This window comes from Canis lupus, chromosome 4, assembly GCF_048164855.1.
Source record: "Canis lupus baileyi chromosome 4, mCanLup2.hap1, whole genome shotgun sequence".
In the NCBI taxonomy this organism is placed as follows: domain Eukaryota; kingdom Metazoa; phylum Chordata; class Mammalia; order Carnivora; family Canidae; genus Canis; species Canis lupus.
Genome location: NC_132841.1, coordinates 55,453,319 through 55,472,309, shown reverse-complemented (window position 1 = coordinate 55,472,309; position 18,991 = coordinate 55,453,319). Strand labels below are relative to the sequence as shown.

Sequence of the window (18,991 nt, the reverse complement as noted above, 5' to 3'; positions counted from 1 at the left end):
AGTTTCAATAGTTTCTAGCTCCTTTTCTACCATGAGTTCCAAGGAGGCTACCATATGTCTGCTCTCATCAGATTATTTCATGGTTCATTTTTCTCTTGGTATCATAAAGTGGAGTGTGTCTTAGGCTGGAACAAAAGGTGGGCAGGCATATGGTAGGCAACTCTGGAAGCTGGGAAGCGTTGATTACTCCTTTCACATAGCACTGAGAGTCTTACTGCTCTCCCTAAGCAGGTGTGTGGAACTGTGCCAGTTCTAGCTTCATTCCTCTCAACATTCCCATAACTCACTGGAAGACTGATGTATTTCAGTGTGAGAGAGGTAAGATAATGCTCAGTGTGGTGGCTCTGGAGAGAATGAAGGCAAAACTCAGAATCAGAGTTGTGTGAAAGGGAGAAGTGAGGTGTGTTTGAGTGTCATTGAGCCCCCAATTCTAGTTACTGACATTCTTGGATTTGCTGTCATGTTGCTCTTTAATTCTTGAGCTTTTCAGCATTTGCTGAAGTAGTTTAATATTTTTTTCTCATTTTATTTCTAAAGATGTTTTTAGCAGCAAGGAACTCATCTATTATGTTCTGAATTGTGTCCCTCCAAATATGTATGTTGAAGGTGTAACCCTAAGTATTTTGGAACATGACTCTATTTGGAGACAATCTTTGAAGAGGTAAGTTAAATTGAGGATGTTAGGATGTGCCCTAATACAATTTGATTGGTATCCTTGTAAGAAGAGGAAACTGGACACACAGAAAGACACCAGGGATGAGTGTGCCTAGAGGAAAGGCCATGTGAGGACATAGCAAGAAGGTGGTCATCTGTAAGCAAATGAGAGAGATCTCAGAAGAAACTAACCCTGCCAACATCTTGATCTTGGACTTCCAGTCTTCAGAACTATGAGAAAATAAATTTCTGTTATTTGAGACACCTGGTATGTGGTATTTTGTTATGGCTTCCCCAGCAGACTAATACATCATTTCAAAGGGCTTAAACACTATATAAATTAATTAGCTTACTTAATCAGCAGCCCAGAGATGAGGCATTCCAGGATTGGTTAATTTAGTCACTAGGTGTTGCCATTTAAGGAGACAGGTTTTTTCCATTTTTTTACTTTGCCATTTGATCCAGTTACTTTTGCTACCTAAACAACTTACTTCAAAACGTAGTAGTGTATAAATCCGTTTTATCATACTCATGGGTTCTGTGGGTTGGGACTTGGGACAAGGCATAGCAGGTATGGCTTGTTTCTGCTTCACTATGCTGGATCCTTAGCTGGGTACCTTGAAAGGCTGGAGGTGACTTAAACAATGGAAGGTGACTTTCATGGCTGGGAACTGGAACAGCAGGGGCTGAAAACTCTATTTATGAGATGGCTTTTTCACTCACATGTCTTGAACCTTGGGATGCTGGAGGACACCTTCTCTGAGACTGTCAGTCAGAAAATATACACTTGGCTTCTTTAGCATGATGGCCTCAGAGTAGTCAGACATCTTATATGGTGGACGACTTTCCTCAGAATAAGCACACCAAGAGGGTGTTGCAAGATAAAAAGGCAGAAGTTGCATGGCCTTTTATGACCTAGTGTCACTTTTGTCATGTTCTATTGACCAAAGTATTCAAAAGCCCTCCCAGATTCCAGAAGAGAGGACATAGATATTATCTTTTCTGAGAGAAGTGTCAAAGAATTTTCAGCTATTTAAAAAAATTTTCTACTTTACACTCAGCATGTGAACTAGTTCCCCAGGTGGCTGTTAGGAGGGCAGTAGCCGCAGGTCTATGCATCATGATCTCATGCATCAATCTCTAGACGTAGAAAAATAAAGCATTTCCCAGCGGCTTCATCACCAGGCTTCTCCTCATGTCTCATGGACAGAATTGGGTCAAATGTTCCTTCCCAGGTCAGTCATTGCCAGAAAGAATATAATTAACTGTAATCAGCTCAGCCAAATCAAGACATACCACTCTTGGGCTAAAGATGAGATGACTTTTCTTGAGCATCACGCCTCATGGATGTAGCAAATATTCCTCAACCTGATGCTCTGCCACCATAAAAGGGCCTCAAGAGAGAATGGATTTGGATGGGTGACTGATAGTGTCTGCGTAAACTTCCAGTAAGGAGAGTAGCTCAATTAGGAAGCGCAGGAGAAAGAAAATAAAGGTGGCTTTCCTTATTCCCATAGCCTAAGACCCCAAAAAAGACCGAACTTTGAATTCTTTATTATTCTTATCTACTCTACCATTTTCTCACTCTTGTATTTGCTCCTTCTCTCACCTTACCACTCCACAGAGATCCATTACAATTTTTAGTACCAAGAGCAAATGACTCTGTTCTTGGGAAATCAGATGATGGCACAAATAGCATGTTCTTAAAGCAAATGTGACCATTGCAGTAGGGATTCGGCCCCCAGATGGGGTCATGAGAACCCAGTGTGACAGCCACAATGCATCCCTGATTCCCCATAATAAGCGTAACAGCCTCTGAGAATATCTCAACACAGACTAGGTTATAAATGATTGATTAATAAATGGATGAGTGCTGTACAGATCTCCACATGCCACTGCTGAGTTCTGCAAGGAGCCATAATATCCCATCATAATATCCCATGCTCTTATCACTGAGCTCACAGAGGGAGGCCTGTTCTTTATGGAACAAGGTCAGAGGCTGTGATATTCCCCATGACTCACATTGGTAAAATCCCACAAGAAAACAGGATTTTCCACCCTGGGCCTATGAAATGAAAGTTGTTAGTGTGTTGTGTGTGTGTGTGTCTCTGTGTGTGTGTCTGCCTCTGTATCTGCGTTTGTCTCTGTCTGTGCATGGGTTGCTGTGTACCTATATGTCCTTGTATGTATCTCATTGTGTGTCTGTGTGTATGCATCTATGTGTGTGCATCTATTTGTGTCTCTCTGTGTGTCCTCCTGAGTCTTTGCCTCTGTATCTCTGTCTCTTTCTCTTAGCGTTTGTGTGTATATCTCTTTCTATGTGGTTATCTCTTTCTATATATAGGTTTCTGTGTGTAGGTACATCCTGGTCTGCATGAGTATATGTATGCACATGCACATGTGTGAGGGTATCTCTTTCTGTGTGTATGTGGGTATCCTGGTCTGCGTGAGTATGTGTGTATATGTAGGCATGCACATGTGCAGCTGTATGTGTGTGTGAGCTCTGGGGAGCTAAGGGAGCTTACTTGAAGCTAAGGCTCTGTCACCTGGGAGATGCAGAAGAATCTGAGGCAGTGTGGTGTTGTAGGAGGGGTGTGGAATGGCAACTAGGCAGCCTGGATGTTCAACCTAGTTTTTTCTCTCACCCACTAGGTGATTTCCTGATTCATTTCAACTCTCTGGGCCTTAGTTCTTTTGGAGATAATACTACTTGCTTAACCTAGCTCACAGGGATTTTCTGAAAATGAAATAGTAATGTAATTTAGAATGCTTTCAAAAAAGTTAAAAGCACAATAAAAAGAAAGACATTAAATGGATTATCATTTGACTTGATTCAGAGAAGGCTTCTATGTTCAAGATGTACACGGAAAGGGTACTTTTGATTCATATCTAAATCTTTGATAGATTACAGGACTTGAGCTAAGTGTGTAGCTACATGGGAAGTGGGGAGAAAATCTGCTTAATTTAAGTAGAGCATTGTGTTCTAGATGAGCAGAGGCAAAGACAGCTCATTTTGGATGCAGGTCCTGATCAGTTAATGGTGGCTGCCTGGAACATGATGTACAAGAACTTTCAGAAGTCACATCCTGGTAAGAGTGACCAGAGCACTGGTGGTGCCTGAGGAAGAGGGACATGCAGCATGCTGGCCAGGGGCTTATCACCCCTCCCAGAGCTGGGAGGAGTCCGTATCAGACTTGCAGACTGACACAGGCTGGTGTATTGGATTTTCTGAAAGTATAATCTCTGTAAGTCTTGAAGTTAGTTAGCTTCCCTTCTCTCATGTCACCTTGGTGCTGCTTCATAGTTGGATTTGACAAAAATTTGTTTTTGTTATATGAAAGTGTCAGTGACTTTATGTTAATTCCTGTATAGATTTATGCAAAATGATTTAAAGTTAAGGCCTTACTGGAATTGGGGAAATAGAGATGGTTTAAGTTGTCACCATGAGTGTGAGGCATCTTTCATACTCTGCCACTTTAATGTCACCTCTCTGGCTAGGTTTTCTCACAAGTTAAAAAAATTTTTGATTTTTAGAATCAGTTTTTCATTTCTGCAAACAAACAAACAAACAAACAAACAAGAAACAACCCAATATTGTATTTGGAATTTTGATAAGGATTGCATTGAATTTTAGATCATTTTGGGAAGTATTGCTATCCTAACAGTATCAAGTTTTTCTAATCTATGAACATGGGATGTCATTCCATTTATTTGTGCTTTCTTTCATTTGAACAACGTTTTATAGTTTTCAGTGTATAGCTCTTTTTCCTATTTGGTTAAGTTCCTTAGTATTTTATTCTTTTTTATGCTATTATAAATGGAATTGTTTTCTTAATTTCCCTTTTGGATTGTTCGTTGTTGGTGCATAAAAATGAAACTGATCTTTAGATGTTGAAAAAAAAATTCTCTGATTTTTTACTTGTTCCCTAGAGTCCACCTGAACTCAAGAAAGTTAGAGACAAATGGCACTGGAGAAACCCCTAACACTTCTGTTTTTGTGCCTTGTCTGTTAAATATTTCCTTGCCTTCCCATCCCTTACTCTGTGAAGCTTCATTGGTCTTCCCCGTGATAGCTTCATGACTCAGCGCATGTTGCAGGGACTTAATTTTCTTTTCTAATGCTCCTTCACCTAGCCCTTTTGACTTGAGTGTATAAATTCCTTCTCCCTTTTTCTGAGTGAATAATTGCTGTTATTTTGTGTAGGTGAGCATGTATGAGTGTGTGTTGGTCTCAGCTATCAGTCACCTCTACTATTGATTCCACACGAAAGTCGATAAGGAGAGAAATGCTGTTTAAATAGGTTTCATGCATCTTTTTTTAAATTTTGGGGAATTAGAGCCAGAAATGAGGCTGACAACGGAATGATTAGGGAACTGGACATTGTTTTTTAAGACGGTGTTTGATTTTATTCAGTACTTTATGCTATTCTCTAGGCACTAGGGATATGATGAGAACATGGACAAAACTGATCCCTTTTTTTGTTTTATTGGAGAGAGATACAACTTAATACACAACTGCAAATGGATACTGCACTGGGCTATGAGCATGTGCAGCAGGGGCGTATAAAATATCTAAGGCTGAGGGCATGGGTGATGGGCAAGGATGGCTTCTAGAGAAGAGTCTTGTTTTAGCTAAGGCCAAAGCAATGAGGCAGACATTGCTAATACAAAAGGAGAAACAGCACATGTAAAGCACTGGAGCATGGAGAGAGTTGGCACATGCAAGGAATAGGGACATGTTCAGAGAGGCTTGAGTGTGAGGTGTGATAGAGTGGAAATCTGGCTGTAGGGGTAACCAGGTCATATGACCTTGATGGATTCCTTAAAGACTTTATATCCAGGTGCTTGTTAATAACTTAGAGATCTTGTTAAAATGCAGATTTAGATTCAGAAGGTCTGGGGTGAAACCTGAGATCCTGCATTTCTAACAGGCTCCCAGGTGATAACGGTGCTGCTGGCCCATGGTCCACTTTGAGTAGCAAGCTTTCTGATGTATCATAAGGGCAATGGGAAAATCATGGGAAAGTTTTAGGTAAGGAGAATTAAATAGCCTCTTTGTGTGGTACGAATATACCATTTCCAGCAGTGTGATGAAAGGAAAATGGAAATCAGTGAAGTGGTGGTGATGGTAGGGAAGCATGTGAGCAGTCATGTGAGACTTGTCAAGTGAGGTAGTTCCAGTGGACATGTGGGCATTGCCTGTGACCCATTTCTTAACCCTGTCCTGCTCAGCTTCCTACAGTAATAGTGCTGTCCATCTGCCTTCTTCATTGGACAGTGGCTCCTTTGTGGTGGGGATTAGGCCGCATAGGGCACGGCAGCACCACATAGCCTTAACAGTACAAGCCTTGGAGTCACTTGAGTATGGATTCAAGTTCTAACTCCATTACTTCCTAGTTGCTTACCCTTTCAGAGACTCCCATGCCACATCCACCACAGATGGAGAATAATACCTGCCACACTGTTAAGAGAATAAATGAGATAATGTAAATAAAGAGCTTAGCCCTATGCCTGACATTCACTGATTCATAAAAATACATGATGAGTACTTACTTCAACCTGTTAGGCTTTGGGGATTCAGCAATAAACAAAGTAGATTTGGTCTCTGCCCTCTTGGAATGCTTGATAAATTGTAGTAGTAACTGTTTATTATTCTCAGCAATAACTCTCTACTGCTAGCCCATTTGTTTTATGTGTGGAGACTGAGCATGAAGCTCCAGCAGTGACTTGTTTGTACAGTAAGCCCCCAACACCTTCTAGAACAAGCTGTGGAGATGGACACTCTACACCATACATTCAATTTAATTGATCCTTCAAGCCCTGGCAGCACTTTCAGCTTAATCACCCACAACGCTGAAGCAAGGATACTTGAGGTCTAACATCATTTTCCAGCTCAGTAATCTCTATGTGGCTAATCCTACAACATTACATTTAACAGCTTTCAAAGGCTTGGAAGGGTGTGTGCATGGCTTATCCTTAACCAGTGGCTAGATATGATCCAAAAACCCCATGTGAAATAATTTCTTGGGTTTGGAGGCCATAGATTTTCAAATGAGGAACTGAACTGCTGAACCCTTGAGGGGGAAGACAAAATGTAAGAGGAATATGAAGGTGGCAGGGGAAAGAAAAATGATTGGTAGTTTTTGGCATGGAGGATGTGACCTCAACATTGGTGGGCTTTATATAGTCTGTCACAAGAGGTCCAGCTACAAAGGATCCTGGCTGTAAATATTTTGGTTACATAAGCAAATGGGAATTTAATGGAAGCTATGGGAAGTGGATCCCATAGTGAGAAACTATGGGAGGTTCACAGGTTATAAGACAGGCTGTTGTAACAGCTTTGGGAAAGGGCAGGAACCAAACAGGACTCAAGAAAGACTGGGCAATAGGAGCAACAGCACTGCTTTGTGGTGATAAGAGGCTGACTTATCTACTGGCTGATAACGGTCAACTCTTCTCTGCAGCAAGGGAAGGACTTAAAAGTCCAGATATTGTTCTAGACTCAGGGTCCTTTAGAAAAAGATCCAACTCGTTGAGGATAGGATGTGGGTCTACTCCTTGGCAGTTTTGACAGTGGAGAGACGAAGGTTCTGGTGCTTTAGCTTTTATATTAGGAGGTGGGCACCTGGAATTACCCTCCCTCCATTATATACAATGGTGTGAAGGTAAATCTCCAAAAGGAAACTGGAGTGTTATTAAGATGGAGGAATTGGATATAGGCATTTGTAGCATGTGAAATGATAGGGTTGATTACTTATTAGTGAAGAGTGAACTTTATACTGTTTTTTCCTTTGAAGTTTGTTTAAATATATTTTGCCTTTCTGGGATCTTCCAGGCAGCTCCTCCATCATCCATGTTCCTGTCATGCTTTATTTCTCTTCATTAGCTCTTTCACACTGCATTGTGTGTATCTGTTCATGAGGCCATTTCTGAAATAGCCTGAGAGTTCTCAGGGACAAGGACTGTGCATTCTTATGCCTGGCAAAGTGCTTAATATATAGAAAACATCTGATGAATTATAGTTTACTGAAATATGTATATGTGGGTATCTTACTGGGAATATGATCAGAGGCAGCTAGGAATTTTAAGGGGTACATTTTTGTGGAAAATATTTAAACATCATTTTGTAGCATGTGCGTGTTTAAAACCCACTCCACAAGGGCGTGTAGCCTTGAAAGCACAGGGTCATAGAGAATAAAGCACTGGGATTTATGTACCTTGTGTATTTTGGCTTTTATTCACTTGATGACTTGAGGAATATTTTCTTTCACAAAAACCTTCTTGGGATCCCTGGGTGGCGCAGCGGTTTAGCGCCTGCCTTTGGCCCAGGGCGCAATCCTGGAGACCCGGGATCGAATCCCACATCGGGCTCCCAGTGCATGGAGCCTGCTTCTCCCTCTGCCTATGTCACTGCCTCTCTCTCTCTCTCTGTTTGTGGCTATCATAAATAAATAAAAATTAAAAAAAAAAACAAAAAAAAACCTTCTTTACATAGGAAAGTTCTCTGCCTCGTTTAAATTAGTTTCCTTGCCTTGTTTAGTCTCTTTAATCTGGAGACACATTATCCTGCTCCCCAGGATATTTTGTACTTTTGCAAACCCTGTGGTCATTCCTGGGGTCCAGCTCCATGCTTCTAAAATGAAACTTGAATTGTTTGGGGCATCTGCAGACCTGGTAAATTTAGCTGCAATGGCCAAGTACAAATGAGTTCTTTCAGAATAGACTTTTACTCCTAGATAGATAATCCCATGTATACGTAGGTGCAGAATTTTCAGATTCTGGATTTTATAATAAAATTAGATTCTTCTATCCCTTCCCTTCCCCTTTAGTGATATGATTGGTAAAGATTGTGGAGAATGGAGACCTTGGTGATCATCAACTTCTACCTCCTTGTTCTAGGCAAAGCAGGCAATGAAAACTGACTGACTGTTATAAGGAGAGAAGTGTGTTGAAAGAGCACAGGGCAACCCTAACAATAACCTGAAAGCCTGCAGAGCTGGGGAGGACCAAGCTAGAATTTCAGACAGACTCCAGTCACAGAATTAGATTGGTAAGTTTCCTGTGCCTGCTGCCCCTGACCTGGACACCACAGACCGTTGGGGTGTGGTCACATACTGACATCACTCATGGTATTTTTTGCTACCACTTAGCTTCAGGAATAAATTTTTCATAGTCTCTGCTTCTCTGCATCTGTAGTTGTTATTTCAAAGTCTTGGGTGGGACTGTCTGAGCAGATGGGCCTCGGCCCTTTCCCATATCATACTTTCAAGGAAAACTGGGAAGGCAAGCATCCCCACATTTTCAGGCTCTGCCTCCTAATAAGCTACTTATGGTGGAGGGAATTCTCCAAACAAGGAAAAAGAATTTCATCGTCTGGGTCACCAAAATACAAATGCTTATGACATTTCATTTTAAGCTATTTTTGGTAATAAAAAAATCATCTATTTGATATTTTAGTTCTACTATTAAAATGTTTTGTTGGTTCAACACAACCACATGGATGGATGGAGGACCATGACAGAATTCATTCTCTCTATCATGTCCTTGAGTATCTGATGTAATGTCCTTGGCTACAAGACAACGTTATATAGAATTTACGCAAAAGGTTTTAATCCAGGCTTTGCCACTTACTAGACTTGGAAGACAGTACGTAATCTCTCTCAGCCTCAGTGTCCTCATTTATAAAATGGACATTACCTTTACCTCATATTTTGAGTTCTTAGAAGATGACATCCATAAATCTCTTGGGATAGTGCTAAGCATATAATAGTCCTTAGTAAGTGATAGTTATCATGGCTAACTTAGAGAAACTTGAGTTTGAGTACTGGCCGGAAGAGTCAGAATGCAAGGCCTGCTGATGTCCAGAATGTACCAGACACATACCTTCAAGGCTAATCTGGGGGAAGAGGTCATAATGAAAGCTAAAATAGGTGACCTCTATCAAGGAGATGGGGAAATTCCCAAATGCACCTGGCCAAAGGTGCTTGAGAATACAATCTGCTTTCAAATATAATTAGATAGGAAAAGGCCCAGTGATCTTCAGCTGTAGACCTACCTTGAGGCCCCATGTGCTTAGTTTAGGAAAAGATTAGAGATTAGGCATTGCAGGGGAAAATGTTTATTTTCAGCTCACAGACTTTTTGCAGGGGAACTTCTTTGCAGAACTCAAAAGGCGGATGTTCTCAGATACAGATGATCTCAACAACCTTTATTTAGGTTGGAAAGTCATCAATCTTTGGATCCATGCATATTTCTATTTTTGTTCCAGTTATCCAGCAAATAATAAATAGAGTTTTATTTCTGCTAAGTGCTAATTTAAGAAGCATCTCTTTGAAAAGCTACTTATTGGGTAAAATTATGAAAGATACAGTCAGTGCATAGGAAATGATCTGGTGGTGTTGGATGATTCACCTCTTCAGGTATGCTATCAGTTTTATTATTATTTAGCATTTTTTTTGCTAAATTAGGAATGAGAATGAATCACCCAAAAAAGAAAGAAAGATTCTAAGAGATGCACCTACATTGTTTCCTCATAACTAAGGATCATTTGAGTTTATGTAAGATGTTATTTCAGAGTTAACACATCACCTCTAAATGTGCCTTGCTTAAAGCTGGGTTGATTGTAAAAAGCACCATTTAGATGTTTCCATGGAGGGATTAAAGGCAGAATATGTACATACTGGTCACCCAGGGAGAGGTTGATATGGTCATTTACCTTTTTAATGGAAGTAGGGAATGTAATTAACAACCATTTGCATGTAACAATTGATTATTTCATGGTGGTGACAATGATTCATCCCTCCTTCCTATAGCAACTAGATGAAAATTAAACCCAGGTCTTATGACTCTCAGGCAACTATAGAATATGCAATTCACAATTTATCCCATCTATGTCCCAGTAGCTCACCTTCCTGTGTTTTTTTTTAATATTCATCTTCCTGTTTCAAGCAGCAGTTTTCACTCTGCATTGCTTTTCACGAGGGGCTCCCTAATTTACAGAGGGAACTTGGTTAGCTCACTGAAGGCAAATAGGTTTCAACTTGACATTGATTGGTAGTGGCTTCTAAATCAAGTTTCCTCTAGGCATGGCTGAGGGGGGGAAGGAAGGCAGAGCTTGATTAGTAATGCCTGACGTGTGTTAGAGGGACAGAGTGTCATTCGTTTTGCCATCCTCCACTGGGACGAAGATTGCAAGATTAGGAATTGGGTCTGGTATTGGCTTAGCCATAATGCACTATGAGACTTTGGACAAACCTCAGCCTTACGGTTTTCTTACATGCCACTTTGGAGGAAGGGAGATAAATAGTCTATTATACAAAGTTCACAAGTCTGTCATAAGATCAAAGAAGATTTAAAAGGATAGAAATCTCTATAATATATTGTTACATTCCCATTCTGAAGGATATACAGATCTATGTATATTAGATTTGGAGCTCTACTGTAAATATATTTATTTATTTTACAAGTGTGGAAGGAATAAGGAAAGGAAAGTTTGGAGTCCTTGAGTGGAAATGGGAGAGCTATAAGGCCTTTCTGCATGAAGGGCCTTAGATATTACCTAGAAAAGCAGTTTCAATTTTTTAAAAAAATCTAAGGGACTCCCTTTCCCACAATCCTTTATGGTACCCAATACCATAAATACAATAAACCAGTAAGTGGTGATATTCTATTTGAAGCTCCTTATTTCTCATGAGGCTTCCCAGATTCTTGGTGTGGCATAGGCACTATCAGATATGTTTGAATTCTCATAGGTGCCCCATATATCTTCAGAAAGTGGTAATGAAAAATTTCCCAGCCTTACCAATGGTGCGTTGGGCTTTGGGCTCCAGTGTGTATATGACCAAATTCCCCCCATTGAGGCAAGAAACAAAGGTACTTGTTTGACTGAAATCTGAATGACATAATGCCTGGTGTGGGGGAAAAAAAAGATTTATATGTGAGAGGAAGCCCGCTTGTAATTGTATTATAAACATCAGGGCATAAAAATCAGCTGTTCCACTTGTAAAAGCCTTGAGGGTATTGAGTTGTTCATAGTGCATCTTAGCCCTTAATACTATCCATTCATCCATCCAACAAGTATTTACTGAGCATCTACTGTCTATCAGACATTCTACACTGGGGATATAATTCCAGGTAAAACAAATGAGGTCCTTGTTTTCACAGAACATATGTTTTGTTGGGAGAGACTGAATAAACAAAGATAAAAACATAAATTTAGATGGTGATTGTGCGATGAGAACAGCATTTTCATACAAAGGAAGTGAGGGTAGGCCTTAGAGACAGCAAGTTCTACATAGTTGTTATATGAATCAATAAAGGCTTTTTATTGGTCATCAATGGCCCCAGACCACAGGTTGACAGTAGATACTCTTAAGAATATAAAGAATAGAACCAGATCAGTTGTAATTTTAGCATTCCCGTGAGGCATAAGAGAAACTTCATTTACCTGATTGAATGGGAGTTTGGCTTAGAGGATTGTGGCGAGAGCTCTTTATTTCCTTATGTTTTGGAGCTCCTTGGCAATGTTTCTGTACCTACAGCAATGTCGTAAAAGCTCCTCAGTCTTCCGGGTAACGGAGCACAGAGGAGTTGCCTCGGGAATTTATGGCTGCCGGAGAAGGGGCACTGCAATAGCCAACTCATAACAAAGTAACTTTAATAAATTTTGTTGACTGAGGAAAGGCAAAGTATTTTACAGATCTAGAAAACAAATCGGAATGGGTAGGACTCAGAGCTGGAGAAAGTGGTTACAGGAGAGAACTCAAATTTGAGAGGAAGGGAAGGGCAAGAAGCAATCAGACAAATGGAGAAGCTCAAGGAACCAAACAGAGGATGCAAACCTGGATTCATTTGGATCATGTTGCCCACCCCTTATGTGGGAATGAAAGTGGGAATAAACTATCCCGGGTGAAACCTGTTTCAAAAATGCAGAGTTCACAAAAAGAACCATCAATCTGACCCCAAAATAGAGACGCCTTAGATTTGAGGCATTTCTCATTTGTGCTCCTTGAAAAATCAACTGGTAGTGTCCACAGAGACAATGTTACAGAGTTGTGACATATCTTTCCTGTGCAGAGAGCCTGCGCCATCCTCTTCTTCACAGCCTGGCGGGGGTGGGGGTGGGGTGGGGGTGGGGGTGGGGGTGGGGGGGGTGTCTCTGTAGGTCCAGGCCTTCAGCTGAGAGGGGAGAGAGGAGATAAGTGCCTTTTTCCTCTTCCTGTCAGCCCGGCCAGCTGGAGGGGCCCCTCAACTCTGGCACATCCTGCTGTTGTACAGGCAGGGAGGCTGGCAGGGATATAATTACAGGTAAAACCAGGTCTTGGGACTTGAGTGTTTAGCCTTGTCTGGCCTGCCAGTAGAGGCAAACCTGAGGGCCAGTGGGGGGCGCCTGACAGGAGGGAAAAGCAGTTGTTCTGGCTTCCCCTTACCTTTCAAATGTGGTCAAATTTCATTATATCTCACCCTAACACTGTGAAACTCCAGAACATTCTGAAGCCCCCAGAGCCTGTGGGGTATTAAAGCATTTGGATTCACCAAACTATTTCCCATCTCCTTATTTAGCAGTCTCCTGTATCCTGCTGTGTTCTCTTGTGAGGCCTTGTTGGTATTTCTCATCACTTTGCCTGCCCTATATTCTTGGATTTCCCTGTGAGGCCTGCCCTCCTAGGATTAGAGTCTCTGCTTGGCCACCTCCTATTCATCCCTGGGGACCCTCAACCAGGTTTCCTGCTTCTCCCGCTCTGCTTCCCCAATCCGAGCACTTACCTGACCACACATGTGTTTAATTTTCTGTGTTCTCTCTCTTTAAGGGTTGTGGAAGCAGAGGAGTATCTGTCTTGCTTCCCTTCACCTCTGCAGAGCCTGGCCCAGTGCTGGGTATTCACTCACTTGCCCAGTGAATGCATCATTGGCCTGTCCATTCCATGGCCGGCTGTTCTCTATTTAATTTCCACATCTGTAAAATCAAACACCTTTGTAAATTCATATCACAGAATTTCCTTGAGGGCCAAATAAAGTGATAAACATTCTTTTAAAGGGTACAAAAGGCTGTGTAGAGCTGTAAGGTTGTGTTAAATGTTCTGTGTGACATCGAGTGGAAAGATGATGTCCAAGGCACCCCTTTTGTTTGTTGTCTGTTTCTGCTCTTCAGACACAACTGCGTGTCAGCATCTAATCAGTGCTGTCTTTTCAGAGGGAAGATTGACAGACACGAGCTCTCCTCTCTGCTCCTGTCAGGATAATGGGCATCTACTGAGGCACTCATCTTAATTTATCTAATAGAGGGCATTTGCCTCCTGCAAACTTATTGTTTTGATTTATTCAGCAGGCTTGCCATGATGAAGGTGTCCTCTTTGTTAGTTAGATAAAGACTGGCCTTTTCTTTCTTGAGGTGAATGACTGATAATATATATATATATACACAATTTTTTTTTTTTTTTTTACCACTCAGGCAGGCTAGTTGGATGGTCTCTATCCAGAGACCAACATGGTCTGATTTAATATCCAAATCTCTTTGTAAAAGGCTTGATGCTACTGAGATTAAATCTAGGACTCACCAATGGACACAAGGGATGAGAGGATAGATGATTCACATCAACTCATTATAAAGTGGAGTTGTTTCATAGAGGGGCCTGGAGGCAGGATGGGGTGTCTCTGGAGGTGAGGGGAGTGTTTCACACCAGAGATGGTCACACACAGGTTGGATGGTTACTGAGCTAGGTGCTGGGAAGAGACTTCCCCAACACCTGGAGATGTGGGTTCTAGTCCTGTTTTAACAAAAACAACAGCAGCAACATAGAAGTGGTAGTTAATTCTTACCAATTGCTTACTTTGTGCCAGCAGGGAGCACGCCATTTTGTTTGCACTGCCTTACTTTTCACAAAGGCACAGTTAGGTGTTCATTACCCCCTTTGCTGCTCTCTTGCTGTGTGACTTTGGATCAATCACTTTACCTCTCTGAGCATCAGTTACCCCATTTTAAAAAGTTGAACTAGATAGCCCCTCTAGCTTGGTCACATGATTCTCCCTGCACTCCCCTTTATCTATATATAAAAACCAAATAGAGGCCTAAGGATCAAGTTTCAATTTTCAAAGAAATAGGCCCATTGACACCAAACAAGGGGCAGTGAAAGAGGAGAGTGGAGCTCTGTCTGATAATTGGGCCCTTATTCTGGTCTGGGCCTGTTTACGTACTTGCTGGCCTAGAATAACTATCTCTTATTCTCAGAATGTTTCTTCTCTTTTGGTTTGAAACCAAAAAGCCTAAGGATAGATAGATTCAGGCAAAGATCTAAGAGTATCTCTGATTCCTGGATGAATCCAGGTGTTTGGCTTCTGACCCATCCAGATAGAATGTGAGGCCAGGCAAGGACTCAGCCAAGATGTGGTGCATAATCCTTGAGTGATGCAGGTGGGGGATGGGGGTGAGGAGGAGTATTTTATCACTGACAGTGCTTAGAATCTCTGGAGTATGGTGAAAATAAAATCAGACTGACTTTTGTTGGTTTTAAATTCTCTAAAGATAATGCTCCCCTTTAATTCCTGCACGGGGCCAGTTGCTCCTACTGCCTGTGTCCTGGTGCTTGGGGAATAGGGGCAAGGAGGAGTGGTTTATGGGATCCAGGGACCGAGCAAACTGCTCTTAGAGACTCCAAGATCTGCCTGGATTTTCTTAACTAGGAGTCTGAACAAGGGAATTCATCATTCTTTTAGCATTCAATAACATTTGTTGAAGCACCTACATCATAATAGATCCTGCACATTATATATGTAGCATCATTTAATTTCATCATCATATTTAATCCTTTAAAACAGGGAACATTCCTACAGATGAGGAATTCAAGCTCAGAAGTATGAGTACTTTGCACAGTTGAGCTTGGATCTGAAGCTCAAATATTTCTCCCAAATCTGTGTATATCTGGTCTGTAAGGCTGCCCCTCATCGAAGCTCTGTGACTGTTTAGGTCTTCACTGGCTTTGTTGCATATAGTATAGTTGGAGCTCAATGCTTCCCTCAGACTGAGTTAAGACCAGAACAGAGGAGTCAGGATGGTGGGCCTGCCTGTGTTGTCATGGATACCTTGCCACCAGGGACATTAGTGGAAAGAAAGCTAAGGCCAAATATTGTAGCATTGGAAATGAGAACTAAGTAAGGCCTTGAACTTGGCTTTTCAACATGTGGTCTGAGGAGAAGTTCTTGTTTGTTTGTTTGTTTGTTTTTTTTTTTGGTGAGAATTTTTAATTTTTTAAATTTTTTAAAATTTATTTTTTTAATTGGAGTTCAATTTGCCAACATATAGCATAACACCCAGTGCTCATCCCGCCAAGTGCCCCCCTCAGTGCCCATCACCCAGTCACCCTAACCCCCTGTCCACCTCCCCTACCACTACCCCTTGTTCATTTCCCAGAGTTAGGTGTCTCCTTCACTGATATTTGTCACCCTCGCTGATATTTTCACTCATTTTCTCTCCTTTCCCTTTATTCCCTTTCACTAATTTTTATATTAGCCAAATGAATGAGACCATATAATGTTTGCCCTTTTCCGATTGACTTATTTCACTCAGCATAATACCCTCCAGTTCCATCCATGTAGAAGCAAAAGGTGGGTATTTGTCGTTTCTAATGGCTGAGGAACATTCCATTGTATACATAGACCACATTTTTTTTTATTTTTTATTATTATTTTTATTTATTTATTTTTTAATAATAAATTTATTTTTTATTGGTGTTCGATTTGCCAACATACAGAATAACACCCAGTGCTCATCCCGTCAAGTGCCCCCCTCAGTGCCCATCACCCATTCACCCCGACCCCCCGCCCTCCTCCCCTTCCACCACCCCTAGTTCGTTTCCCAGAGTTAGGAGTCTTTATGTTCTGTCTCCCTTTCTGATATTTCCTACCCATTTCTGCTCCCTTCCCTTCTATTCCCTTTCACTATTATTTATATTCCCCAAATAAATGAGACCATATAATGTTTGTCCTTCTCCGATTGACTTATTTCACTCAGCATAATACCCTTCAGTTCCATCCATGTTGAAGCAAATGGTGGATATTTGTCATTTCTGATGGCTGAGTAATATTCCATTGTATACATAAACCACATCCTCTTTATCCATTCATCTTTTGATGGACACCGAGGTTCCTTCCACAGTTTGGCTATTGTGGACAATCCTGCTATAAACATTGGGGTGCAGGTGACCTGGCGTTTCACTGCATCTGTATCTTTGGGATAAATCCCCAGCAGTGCAATTGCTGGGTCGTAGGGCAGGTCTATTTTTAACTCTTTGAGGAACCTCCACACAGTTTTCCAGAGTGGCTGCACCAGTTCACATTCCCACCAACAGTGCAAGAGCACTTTCTCCACATCCTCTACCACATTTGTTGTTTCCTGTCTTGTTAATTTTCCCCATTCTCACTGATGTGAGGTGGGATCTCATTGTGGTTTTGATTTGTATTTCCCTGATGGCAAGTGATGCGGAGCATTTTCTCATGTGCTTGGTGGCCATGTCTATGTCTTCCTCTGTGAAATTTCTGTTCATGTCTTTTGTCCATTTCATGATTGGATTGTTTGTTTCTTTGCTGTTGAGTTTAATAAGTTCTTATAGATCTTGGAAACTAGCCCTTTATCTGATACGTCATTTGCAAATATCTTCTCCCATTCTGTAGGTTGTCTTTCAGTTTTGTTGACTGTTTCTTTTGCTGTGCAGAAGCTTTTTATCTTGATGAAGTCTCAATAATTCATTTTTGCTTTTGTTTCTCTTGCCTTCATGGATGTATCTTGCAAGAAGTTGCTGTGGGCAAGTTCAAAAAGGGTGTTGCCTGTGTTCTCCTCTAGGATTTTGATGGAATCTTGTCTCACATTTAGATCTTTCATCCATTTTGAGTTTATCTTAGTGTATGGTGCAAGAGAGTGGTCTAGTTTCATTCTTCTGCATGTGTCCAATTTTCCCAGCACCATTTATTGAAGAGACTGTCCTTTTTCCAGTGCATAGTCTTTCCTGCTTTGTCGAATAGTAGTTGACCATAAAGTTGAGGGTCGACTTCTGGATTCTATTCTGTTCCATTGATCTATGTGTCTGCTTTTGTGCCAATACCACACTGTCTTGATGATCACAGCTTTGCAGTACAACCTGAAATCTGGCATTGTGAACCAGCCCCAGCTCTGGTTTTCTTTTTTAATACTCCTCTGGCTATTCAAGGTCTTTTCTGATTCCACACAAATCTTAAGATGATTTGTTCCAACTCTCTGAAGAAAGTCCATGGTATTTTGATAGGGATTGCATTAAATGTGTAAATTGCCCTGGGTAGCATTGACATTTTCACAATATTAATTCTGCCAATCCATGAGCATGGAATATTTTTCCATCTCTTTGTGTCTTCCTCAATTTCTTTCAGAAGTGTTGTGTAGTTTTCAGGGTATAGATCCTTTACCTCTTTGGTTAGGTTTATTCCTAGGTATCTTATGCTTTTGGGTGCAATTGTCAAAGGGATTGACTTCTTAATTTCTCTTTCTTCAGTCTCATTGTTAGTATATAGAAATGCCACTGATTTCTGGGCATTGATTTTGTATCCTGCCACACTGCTGAATTGCTGTATGAGTTCTAGCAATCTTGAGGTGGAGTCTTTTGGGTTTTCTAGGTACAGTATCATGTCATCTGCGAAGAGGGTGAGTTTGACTTCTTCTTTGCAATTTGAATGCCTTTATTTCTTTTTGTGCCTGATTGCTGAGGCTAGGACTTCTAGTACTATGTTGAATAGCAGTGGTGAGAGTGGACATCCCTGTCTTGTTCCTGATCGTAGGGGAAAGGCTCCCAGTGTTTCCCCATTAAGAATGATATTTGCTGTGGGTTTTTTGTAGATGGCTTTTAAGATGATGAGGAATGTTCCCTCTATCCCTATACCCTGAAGAGTTTGATCAGGAATGGATGCTGTATTTTGTCAAATTCTTTCTCTACATCTATTGAGAAGATCATATGGTTCTTGTTTTTTATCTTGCTGATATGATCAATCACATTGATTGCTGTACTAGTGTTGAACCAGCCTTGCATCCCGGGGTAAATCCCACTTGGTCATGGTGAATAATCTTCTTAATGTATTGTTGGATTCTATTGACTAGTATCTTGTTGAGAATTTTTGCATCTGTGTTCATCAGGGATATTGGTCTTGTTCATCAGGGATATTGGTCTTGAGGAGAAATTTAAAGAGAGGATGGGAGCAGAGAAATAACTCCATGATTTCGGTCAGAACCAGCATTATTAACATTTTTCCAGAAGCTTAGTCTAGCTGAGTCAGGTACACAGGAAATGTTTTCTTTTACTGTGTGCATTTTTCCCAGTGT

At 41.1% G+C, this 18,991-nt stretch overlaps 1 long non-coding RNA gene across 1 annotated transcript in view; it reads left to right on the top strand.

Moving 5' to 3' along the window:
- Window positions 1-3,767: 3,767 nt before the first annotated feature.
- The window catches only part of LOC140631586 (uncharacterized), a 63,124-nt gene continuing 47,900 nt past the window's right edge, over window positions 3,768-18,991 (top strand). The window contains exons 1-2 of the long non-coding RNA XR_012029125.1: window positions 3,768-3,899; window positions 8,554-8,704. This is a non-coding gene — a long non-coding RNA (uncharacterized lncRNA). The remainder of the gene's footprint in view (window positions 3,900-8,553; window positions 8,705-18,991) is intronic.